We start from the raw sequence: 9,452 nt of genomic DNA on the forward strand, positions 1-9,452 counted from the left end.
CCTGTGACATGTTGAGGAATCAGAAAAATTCAGTCAGGATGCTGATTGCAGTGTCATTGAGGAACAATGGCCACATTGATAGTCCATTAAATGTCCTAGGTGAAAGTAGGATAGTCAATCTGAAGACAGTGACAGGTGATGTTCTGAGCCATGATGGAAAGCTCAGGTCTCAGCAGAAACTATGCTTTTGACACGGAGGAATGCTACTGCAGGGTTTTCCTTTGAAAAGATGAACCATCCACATCTTCTTCCTCTGATGTGTCTGGTGCCTCCTCTAAGGGTGATGGTGGATTGGTGGCAGCACAGGGAGTACCAGACACATCAGGGGCAGAAGAGGTGGATCCTGAAGGTGCAACAGCATTCATCTGTGCCAACAGATGAGGCATCACTGCAATGATAATAAGCTACAGGGCATGCAGGACTCCAGCAATGTCAAGGTGCTAGGCAGCCATGGCAGCCAAGTGGGAATCCTGCTTCCGCTCCATGTTCTCCATGATCTTGTGCATTTCCATCAACTCTTTTGCCACATTGCTGGTGCCACTTTGACAGGACAGTTTTCTTGTCTCTGAGGCAGGATACCGGCAATGTCACTCATGGAATGCTGGAGGGCATAGAGCAGACTGTGGGTGCCTCAGATGATTTCTAGGTGGCCCCTAATTGCACTCAGGCATGCATGAATACCATGCAGTTTTGGCGGCTAGGCTCTCCAACCCCACTATCACCTGGTCTGCCATCTCACGCTGGACTCCTATCGCACTATGTTGACATTTTATCATTGGGTCCTCAGAGTCCAGGTTGATAGTTTTGGTGGTAGGTGGTGCTTGCTGTATGTTTTGCATGCCAGTTGGAGTCACCACAATGCTGCTGGATCGCCCCGCTTCCTGAGAGGGGCTGCCTATGGAGTTGAGCAGCTCTCAGAGGGTGTTTTGGTCGATGGTTGTGAGCTCTTCTACATTTCCTCATTGAAGAGTGGGACAGGCTGCTGTCCAGGGGGTGATGTTTTTTCCTCTGCAATGTAAGGGGCAGATACTGTTGTATGTGTATTTCCACTTTGGGCAAGCATTTTGACTTTTGACAAACAGAGTGCATGACATTTTCCATTCTCAATAGTTACATTAATATAATATATGCAGCTATGTATGCCAATGTACTAAGTTCCTAATGTTCCATTTAGGTTGTTAATTTATTTGGGCAGTTGCCCTGTATGCCAACAGTGAGGGGCATATTTATAGGCCCCTGCTGCACCTGTTACATAATCTTTTCAGACCTTCCTGTGGTGCAGGTCGATTCACCTTATTAACAATGCAGGATTAATCTACTTCATGTGGTTTAACACTGCATTGTGGATAACTCACCATTACATAGTCAAGTTTGCGTATGGGTGTTGGTCACTAGGTTTAGATGAGGAGATTAGACTGCACTTGAGAACTGGGATATAATGATGTCCTCCTTGGGATGACAAGTAGATGTGTTTGAATTGCCTTAAACTGAGACATATCTGTGTGTTCCAAGGTGGGCAAAACATATTGACACAGGTCAATCCCATGAATGTATGTTAATATTCATGGAGTAACACCTTCCTGTTAATTAACAATCATTCCCTCTATCCAGACGCAAGGTCGCCCCAATACCCTCAGGCACAATAGCAAATGCAGGGCTGGATTTACAATTTGGGTTGGTCACGGCACATGAAGTGTAATGTAGGTGAAGCATTCGGTTTGTAATTATAACTTGAACACTCACTTAGCCTTTCTGTGGTTCAACTACTGTCAAGTCACTACCTTCTACATTTTTAGTTATATGTGTATCACTGACATCCTCTGTGTAGCATTGTTTTTGTGGAAGATGTGGAGCATGATGTGAGTCAGCTTCAGTATGTCTGCTGTACACACGTATGTGTTCAGTGATCCCTCTGTGTGTTTAAGATGGAGGTAAGGACAAACAACAGACTGCCACACAGTTATATGAGCATGTTAACAAATTTGTTATAAATGTGGCTACCACTTTTGCTTATTTATTAGCTAGCTACTACTGAAATATGTTGCTATGTGTTAGTAGGTGACACATATTGCCGCACACCAGGGAATTACTTCCTTGTGTTGATGGTGTGATTTCACAAATTATACTCCATTGACAAGATTTTTAATGGCCATGGTGCCACAAAAACATTAACTGTTCAAGGCAGCTTATGTCGATAGACACAAGACTCGGCCATAGTTAGGATGTGCGTGCCCTCCCCTTGTGTTTTCCACAGCAGTGGAAATGGTAATTTAATGCAAGCAGGAGGACATAAGACTTTGCGGCAGGCTTCTTAGATTGGTGCATGGTTGCACAGCAGAGCTTTGTTGTACATCACAGGGATAAGCACATGGATGATACATACTATTGGGTTCAGGGTAATTTGATGCATTTGTTACTGGAAGGATGTTTGCAGACATCAATAACTATACATTTGTTCACTGCCACTGTTAACTTTACCTAAGAGCCACTTTCCATGCATGTCGATGTGTCTTTGACCTCCAAACCCAGGACCATGATTACTATTACATACTGCAAACTAAACAACACAAAAAGATACTTTAAAGTGGATGACTGCAGTTTGAGGAATCATGTCAAGGCAATGTGTAGCCAAATGACAGGCATTATTACATCCCTGTGAATGAGGCCCATTCTTCACGGAACGGGAAATGTGTGGTTCTAGGAGCATTGCAACCAGAACAGGCATGTTGTAATTTTATGGTACACATTCCAACAATACTGAGGTATTACACTTAAAGCTGTACAGCACCTTTGCCGTCCATTATGTGTTTTTTGGACAATATGGATTGTGCCCATCATTGACACAAGGTGCTTGCAAGAGATGTGCAGGCACAAGCATGAGTCAACTTTAAAAAATGCTCTCAGACCATTTTTAGATGTGGTTATGTGTGCCCCATTCAGTTGCACACATACAAGCAGCAGTTCAGCCACTACAATTGCTATTGGCATATTTCCGAGGTACTATCACAACTGGACCATCAACATGTTTTGTTTACTGAGAGAAACCATGCTTCACAATATTTACATGGCTCTGTTGACCAACTTTATGTGAAATGGCAACACCTGGTGAAGAAGCACACGTTCAATATGCACTTGGGGTCATATGTACAGTAACGTAATGCAGTGTTAGCCTTCTTGGATTGACACAGCACTCAGCCACTTCTGAAAAGCAAGGCTCAGAGACATTGTTAACCAGAGCATGCTGTAACACAGGACTGAGCCATATTGTTGTACATACAGTTCAGTGCTGTGCTTCAAAGGTGGCAGAGGGCTTTGTTGAGCCACATGGGCCAACGCTCAATCACTTTGCTTGTTAATATGGCCCAGAGTTAAGAGACACACGAGTGGTCAATTGTCATTATATATATATGCATGTGTGCAGAATTGCAAGTCACCAACACAACCATTATATGTATTTCTATGTATTTGTTAATGATGCTAACAGCTCAAGGGACATGTGAATGTAACCACAAATACCTGTGTATCTGGTATTTGATCTGCAAACAGTGTGGATGGGCACTGATACATATCTAGATGGACAGAAGCAACATTACTCCAACCCCCCACACCCCATGTCCCTGCTTGTCGTTTACCCTGTTGCTGATGTAGCTGGTCATATTTAGAACTATCCTGTCCCTCTACTCCAACCACTGACTCCTCACAGATGACCGCGGACACCTGTTCCTCCAAGGCATCTTGTTCCTCCTGTGGTGCTGGGCTCCCACCTCCGGTGTGCTGTGCTGCCTGTCGATTGTTGGCCAGTTTCTGCTTAGTCATGCGCTTGGCATCATTCCAGCCCTTCTTACAGTCGGCCACTGTCCTCTTGACTTCTGCTACTGCGTTCACCTTGGTCACAAAAGACTGCCAAATGGCATTGTTGGTCCCCTAATGACAACCTGGAGCTGACGAAGAGCTGTTGTTGATTCTCCTTCAACCCCGCAGTCAGGATCTCATTTTCCTCCTGACTGAATCTTAGTTTCCTCTTCTCCTGGGACTCTGGCTGGTCATCTAGCTGTTAGGTGGATTAGGGAGGCTATTGTTTCCTGCTAAACTGGGTCCTGGCTGCTCAATTTTGCCTTCAGGTGCTATTTCCTTTTTTATGTATTTCGCTGGCTTTCCGTGTTTTTTTTTCCAGCGAAACATAAAAAATAGTGACGGGCAGCTGACTAACGTGTGTTTTCTGGCCTCTAATTGGGCAGCCTTTACTTTTTCACATTAGTGTCAATATTTTTATTGTTGTGGCGCTAGTGTTTGCAGCAACAATTGCCGCTGTGAGCTGATCCTGTCACCATGTACCGACGTATTGTAAATACGTCGCTAACATGGCGATAGTTTTCGGCGATAGACGGCGTTAAGAAATTCATGCTAAGCAACGCTAACTTTGCTTAGCAGTAATTCTTGTAAATATACCGCCTGGAGCTAAAGTGAGTCTAACCAGAGGTTTACTTCTATTTAGCATTTACAATCATCACCTTATTTTTTTACATCAACATGTTTGAGTCTGTTTTTTAGACTACCATGATACATAACTCAAAGAAGTACATTTCCAACATATTTGTGATGTCTTTTGTTAAACCTGGCATCTTTTGGCATGATTTACCCTGTTTTTTTACCTTCTGATCTCATGTTTTGACTGTCTGCTGTTTTTGCTGGTTTTAGAAATCTGGGCACTTTTTCACTGCTGACCAGTGCTAAGGTGCATGTGCCTTGTGCTTCATTGTGATGGTATTTGGTTTCTCTGTGATTGGCATACTTGATTTATTAAATCAGTCCCTAGTGCAGTGCAATACATGCGCCCAAGTCCTGTACACCAAATCCTACAAGTAGGCCTGCAGCACTGATTTGTGCTACCCGCATGAGTGGCCCTTCAAACCTGCCTCAGACTTTCCTCTGTAGAGCCTGTGTGTGAAGTTCTGAGCTCCCATGTTGACCTGGCAAGTTTACCTATTTACTGAAAACCCAGCAATACGGCCAAATTCTGAAGTTAAGTCATTTTATAGAGGGTTCGTCATTTCCAGATTTGTATTTGTATTTGTATTTGTACTTATAAAGCGCATCATTCATCCTAGATGGATATCACGGCACTAAAATGGCTGAGGTCTGCGGCGAGCTGGTCCGGGAGTTTAGAAAGGTTTGTCGGATGTGGGAAAAAGTAGGGTTTTCAGTTTTTTCCTGAAAGTGAGGTGGCAGTCTGTAAGCCTGAGCTCTGTGGGCAAGTCATTCCAGATGTTCGCGGCCAGGTGGGAGAAGGAGCGACTGCCCATCCTGGTTCTCTTTACTCGTGAGGTGAAAGCTCTTGCAGTGTATTGTGAGCGAAGATTCCGAGTGGGTGCATAAAACTTGATCCTGTTTTTTAGGATATTTGGGCCCGTGTTATGCAGTGTCCTATGTGTGATGCATATCATTTTAAAAGAGGCTCGTTGCCTCATTGGGAGCCAATGTAGGGCTCTCATACAACTTTTGGCTGAGTCGTACTTTTTCCTGTTGCAGACTGCCTTTGCTGCCGCGTTCTGGACCAGCTGCAGTTTTGTGAACAGGTAGTCTGCCATGCCGACAAATAGGGAGTTCCCGTAGTCAAGTTTGCTTATCAGCAGTGACTGGACTAGTATTTTTCTACATTCTACGGGAATTCATGGGAAGACTCGTCTTAGCATTTTAAGTAATGCAAAACTTTTGCCGCATAAGATTGTGACGTGATTTTTCATAGACAGGGCATTGTCAATATGGACTCCTAGGTTCCTAGCCGTCTGTGTTGGGATGGGGGGCATGCCTAAGGCAGCTGGCCACCAGGTATTGTCCCAGAGCTGTTGGGATCCACCGAACAGGAGGATTTCCGACTTATCAGCGTTTAGCTTTAAACAGTGACTATGCATCCAGTTGGCCAAGTCGGTTAGGCAGTGGAGCAGCAGATCTGATGTGAATACCAAAAAATCATCTGCATATAACTCCACCTTCTTCTCCCAGTCCTTATATCTGAAAGGAACTATTCAACTCACGTTTCTAATCTTAGCCACCAATGGTTCAATGTATAAATTAAAAAGGAGAGGGGATAGCGGGCATCCCTGTCTTGTCCCTCTTGAGATACTAAAGGGCATGGAAATATTACCATTTATCAAAACTCTGGCACATGGTGTGCTGTATATCATGGCTAGGGTCTTGCACAAGTTTCCACCAAGATTATAAAGTAAAAACATCACCTGCATGTAAGCCCAATTTACCCAATCAAAGGCTTTAGTGGCATCCAATGTAATAACTGCTAAAGGGAGTTTATAAGTGGAAGCTATATCGGCTATGCTGCTCCTATTAGGTTGAAAATCAGCTCCTGAATCCCTCTGTCTCCTACAAACCCCTTCTGGTCTGTGTGTAGGAGACCCCCTACCACCCGGTTAAGTCTCTTTGCCAGGATTTTTGCATAAAATGTATAATCACAATTTAATGAAGAAATCGACCTATAAGAGTTGCATAAATTCATGCCCTCCCCTGGTTTTGAAATGAACGTGACTGTGGCCTTAGCCCAAGATGCTGGCAGTTCTGCCCCCTTCTCAAAAATTTCAGCAAACTGCTTTGTCAACTGTGGCAAGAGGACCTCCTCTAATATTTTATATAATTCTAGAGGCAACCCATCTGGACCTGCTGCCAAGCGCAAGTTATTTCTTCTCTGATTATTTTCTAGTTACTCCAACTTTTCCTGCATGCCTGTCCCACTTTCTTTCCTTGTTTACTCCCGCTTGCAGGATCAAGTCTTTCACTGTGGTTTCCAGCACTTGAGTCCTGTCAGTAAGGTCATCAAACTTTTTCTCCAAGTTGTTGCATGCCAGTCTTATATATTTTTGGATTGTTCCTGACATTTCAAACCTACTCCTTATCTCCATAGTTAATGACTGAATCAATTCTGATTGCTGAAAAGAGGAAGAACCCTATTGACTGAAGTAGGAAATGGGTGATCAAATCAGAAAACTAAAAAGGTCCCTACCTACAACTTTATGTGGATCATGTGTTATGTTATGTAGTGCTACAGAAAGCACAATATTGACACTTGTACAATGATTATTCTGACACCAGTTGCAATGGAATTAACATAGTCAAATGGAACATTCAAAACAGGAACAGCATATAAAATAATTCAGTTTTTATTCATAAATATAAACAGTTTGCTTACACAAAGAATTTTACTTGGCTTGGAGACTCTGTGTATGCTGTTTTTCAAAGCTTCAGAGGGGGCTCCAAAGTACCCGACAATTGCCTGGCGTGGTGCACCCCCCAATGCAGCAGGTAGGCTAGACTTATACTGCTAACAGGCCCACCTGCACATAATCCTTAGTCCCTGTCCATAGGAGCACCCACGACACGCTGCTAGTTGGCCGCCATGTTCTCCCCATGTGCCCTGTGATTCAGAAATTTTGGGTGGATGTAATTAGAAATATCTCAGCTTTACTGGGCACAGAACTCCATGTAGGTTTACCTCTTGTATTTTTTGGGATATCATCTTTGCATGCTGATTTTACCAATGATTTTACCAATGTTGAAAAAAGTTGGTCTTTTATCTGATTCTTTTGGCACGTAGAGATATACGTAAAAACTGAATTAGTAATATGTCACCAATTGAATTAGATTGAATAAAAGCTGTTAAAAGTATAATAAGTCTGGATAGAACATTAGAAAACAGGAACAAACTCTGGATGCCTGCTTTAAAGTGCTTAGCGCTTAAATGAAGGGAGGTATCATGAGAAGGGTTTGGTCCAATGAGTACTCCTTCTTTTCTATGGCTCCAAATTCTCCTAGATGATCTGCAATTCGGCTGGTTTCTGGCCAGGGCAGAGAAACAAGGGAGAACTGTATGGGACATTAAGCCCCTTGGGATAAAGAATTAGCTCTGGTAGGTGCTAGAATAGGGGTGTCCAATAGTCGGATTCAAGCAAAATGTTCACCCCCCAAAAAATTTTTTTAAAAAGAAGGCTAACGACACGCTCTGTCATTTTAGAAATGCAGGGCTGCACCATATTTACAAGAATATGTGCAGCCCAACGTTTCCCCCTGCGCTGTTGCTAAATTTAGCGGCCTAGCTCCAACGAAGGTACCCTTGCAGCATAGATCAAGGGTGCCTGCATTGAGGGGAGTGATTGTTTATGTGCCAGTAGGTGTCTCTTCCTGCACATAAACAGTCTTTTAAATGGCATTGTGTAACTTTTATGTGTGCTGCTTAATACAGCACACATAGGAGTTGCAAAACGTCATTTTTAAAAAATGATTGTTTATGTGGAGGAAGGGACACCTTCTAGCACATAAACAATCAATGGCCTTTTGCTGTTTCTATGTGCGCTGCACAATGCACTCATGGAAACAGCAAAAACGAGGAGAAATTAATAATTTCTCCTCGTTGCCGCCTGTTAAGACCAGGTTTTCCGTAGTCTTAATTTTGACACTAAACACTAAACACATGAGGGATCCTCTGGAAATGACTAAAGAAGGTTGAGAGTCTATTGCTACTGACTACCTCTGCAGCTGATGTTGCACAACACTTGCCAATAGTGGGCCTGATTCACAAAACTAAATTAAGACAAAATCCTAAACTTACTACCATTTTGGTATTCACAGAAGACACTTACTCATTTTGGTATTCACAGAAGGCACTTACTCATTTTTCGTGTTCACAGAAGGCGCTTACTTATTGATGAGTAAGTGCCTTCTGTGCAAAACCAAAGGGGATGATGGATGGAGTGTTGAGCAATGCAAGCACTCATCCCAAGTCAACTGATCTGGGTTTAATCCATCACCATTCTTTAGCTCACTCCGCCACCCCAGTTCAGACATGGCCATATGCACATCAGTCTGACCCTGTGCCTCATGGGAACAGTCCAGCCCGAACTGCCAAGCCATGTCTTCCCTGGACCGCAAACAAGCATCCTGGGACTGGTTTCTGGCTAATCAGCCGTCATCAGCCAGGCTAGCTTGAATCCAGTAGCAAAGAGAGCAAGGGACCCTTGTCTGGGCATACCCTGCCAACTTAGGGCGAACAAAGCAAAACAAAAGGGGATGATGGACGGAATGTTGAACGATGCAAGCACTCACCCCCAGTCAACTGATCTGAGTTTAATCCATCACCATTCTTTAGCTCACTCCGCCACCCCAGTTCAGACATGGCCATATGCAAATCAGTCTGACCCTGTGCCTCATGGGAACAGTCCAGCCCGAACTGCCAAGCCATGTCTTACCTGGACCGCAAAAAAGCACCCTGAGACTGGTTTCTGGCTAATCAGCTCTCATCAGCCAGGCTAGCTTGAATCCAGTGGCAAAGTGAGCAAGGGACCCATGTCTGGGCATACCCTGCCAACTTAGGGCGAACAAAGCAAAACCAAAGGGGATAATGGACGGGGTGTTGAACAATGCAAACACTCACCCCCAGTCAACTGATC

The sequence above is a fragment of the Lissotriton helveticus genome, chromosome 7, assembly GCF_964261635.1.
Source record: "Lissotriton helveticus chromosome 7, aLisHel1.1, whole genome shotgun sequence".
NCBI lineage: Eukaryota > Metazoa > Chordata > Amphibia > Caudata > Salamandridae > Lissotriton > Lissotriton helveticus.